This window comes from Trichechus manatus, unplaced genomic scaffold, assembly GCF_000243295.1.
Source record: "Trichechus manatus latirostris isolate Lorelei unplaced genomic scaffold, TriManLat1.0 scaffold00276, whole genome shotgun sequence".
Lineage (NCBI taxonomy): Eukaryota > Metazoa > Chordata > Mammalia > Sirenia > Trichechidae > Trichechus > Trichechus manatus.
In genome coordinates, this window is record NW_004444212.1 from 1,185,762 (window position 1) to 1,188,589 (window position 2,828).

Consider the following 2,828-nt stretch of genomic DNA (forward strand, 5'->3'; position numbering starts at 1 on the left):
AGGGTTGACATGTTGTGGGGTTGTTAACCAATGTCATAAAACAATATGTGTACTACTGTTTCATGAGAAACTATTTGTTCTGTAAGCCTTCACCTGGAGTACAATAAAATATTTAAAAAAAAAAAGAAAGAAACTCAAATTCATTGTTAGTGGAGTATAAGTTTAGGAGATAGATTTGGCATTATTGATTTAAGCAGAAGATAAGCATTCTTGATGACCCAGAAATACCATTCCTAAATATATACCAAACAGCCATGCATGCACATATGCAAAAAGAAAAAAAAAATCCAAGGCTGTTCATAGTATCATTATTCATAATAGCCCCAGACTAGAAACAGCCTAAATGCTCATCAAGATAGAATGGATAGATAAAGTGTGGTATATTCGTACATGGAATTCTATAAGGCAATAAAAATGAACACGGGCACATAATATGAACCACTCTTGCAAACACAATTTAGAGGAGAAGACAGACGCAAAAGAAATATATTGTATAAAGACAGTTAAAGTTTAGAGAAGGCAAAACAAAACTAAATTATAGTGATTAGAGGCTTCGGGATGTATGCAGATGTGTCAAGACCATGAAGAAAAGCAAGTAGACGATTACCTTAAAGTCAGGTTATAGGTTCCACTGGAAGAAGTTAAGAGTAAAAGATGAGGAGTAGGGTGGGTAGAGGGGCTTCTGAAACTTGGCAATGTTCTACATATCTTTTTACTGTTGTGATGTTTACACAAGTGTTCACTTTAGGATAATTCATTGCATGGTAGATTTATGGTTTGTTCCCTTTTCTGTACATGTTTTAAACTTCATAATAACAAAAGGATTAAAAAAACTTAGCATCACTGATTCTCTGAAAAGAATGTAGATAAAATAAAAAATATTTTTAGAGAAATAAAAACAAAAACAAGAAAATCTTATCATGAACACATCTACAGTAAAAATTACCAGAGATGTTCTTCAGGCAGAAGGAAAATTATTCCAGATTGAAGCTCACTGATGCAGGAAAGAATGTTTTAAAAAAATGAAAAGTTAGCTTTCTTCTGCTGTCGGCCTTGGTGGTTACTGTCGAAATGGGCAAGTTCATGAAACCCAGGAAGGTGGTGCTGGTCCTGGCCGGATGCTACTCTGGATGCAAAGCCATCATCGTGAAGAACATTGATGATGGCACCTCAGACAGCCCCTACAGCCATGCTGTGGTGGCTGGAATCGACCACTATCCCCACAAAGTGACAGCTGCCATGGCAAGAAAAAAATTGCCAAAAGATCAAAGATCAAGTCTTTTGTGAAAGTTTATAACTATAATCACCTTATGCCTACAAGGTATTCTTCGGATATCCCCTTGGACAAAACTGTCGTCAACAAGGATGTCTTCAGAGACCCTGCTCTTAAACACAAGGCCCAGCGAGAGGCCAAGGTCAAACTTGAGGAGAGGTACAAGATGGGCAAAAACAAGTGGTTCTTCCAGAAGCTGCAGTTTTAGATCTTTTTTTGTTTCAATCATTTAAAAAAAAAAAAGAAAAAAGAAAAGTTAAACATATGAGTAAATTTAAATGAATATTGATTGCATAAAACAATATATTTTAAGGTTTAAAAAATATAATTAAAATACTGTCAACAATATCAGTATAAGTCAAAAGAGGTTAAGAGAAGTTAAAATGTTCTAAATTCCTTATGTTGCCTGGGAAGTGATAGAAGTATTAATATTTTTTAGAATTTTATAATTCAAGAATACTTTATTAAAATCTCTAGAATATCAAGAATCTAAAAAATGTTAAAGAATGTATAACTAGTGACCTAATAGGACAAATGGAATAATAAGATAATCATGAATACAAAAGAAGGCAGGAAAGGACGAAATATATATTGTACCAGCAGGAAAAATTAATATTAAGAGTACAGTAATTTTAAACTTAAACACATTGGTAATTTTATTAATGTTAATATAGTAATATCCCAATTAAAAATTAGGGAATAATAGTTTTTTGTTTTTTGTTTTTAAATAACAAGAACCCAACTACAAGTTTCTTAAAGAGACACACCTTAAATATAAACATACAAAAGTTGAAAATAAAAGGATATAAAGATTGCTGGTGTAGTTGTAATGATACCCAAGTGGACTTTCAGTTAAGAAACATTGCTTGAAATAAAGGAATATTTCATAATTATGAAGTTTTTAATCAGCCAGGAAGCTAAAACAGTAACAAATTTGAATGGTCTAATGACATATTCTCAAAATATATTAAACAAAAATTGAGAAAACTGTGAAGAGAAATAGACATATCCACAATCATAGTGGACCACATTTAACAATGTTTCTCTTGCAAACTGTGAGAACAAACATACAAAATAAAAACACATGTAAGTGTATGGAACATTTAAATAATGTGATTAACAAACCAGACCTAAATTAAATATATAACCCTGGCCCCAACAAGTAAAAAATACACATACTTTTTAAGTGTTCTTGGAAACATTGCAAATTTGACTAAATGTCAACTGTAAAACAAGGACTGAAACTGAAAATAGTAGATTAAAGCTAGAAATTAGTAATGAACGTAAACCGGAGACTGCAACAGCCTGAGACCAGAAGAACTAGAAGGTGCCCAGCTACCACCAATGACCCCCTTGACGGGGAACACAACAGAGAGTCCCTGTTGGAGCAGGAGAAAAGTGGGGTGCAGAATTCAAATTCTAGGGAAAACACCAGGCTTAACGGTCTGACTGAGACTGGAGGAACCCCAGAGAGCATGGCCCCTGGACTCTCTGTCAACCTAGCACTAAAACCATTCCTGAGGCCAACTCTTCAGTCAAAGATTAGACTGGACTA

The 2,828-nt window shown here is 33.8% G+C and overlaps 1 pseudogene; it reads left to right on the forward strand.

Annotated features, from left to right (window-relative positions):
• Nucleotides 1-1,071: 1,071 nt before the first annotated feature.
• LOC101351298 (60S ribosomal protein L27 pseudogene) lies at nucleotides 1,072-1,481 on the forward strand (annotated as a pseudogene).
• Nucleotides 1,482-2,828: the final 1,347 nt, after the last annotated feature.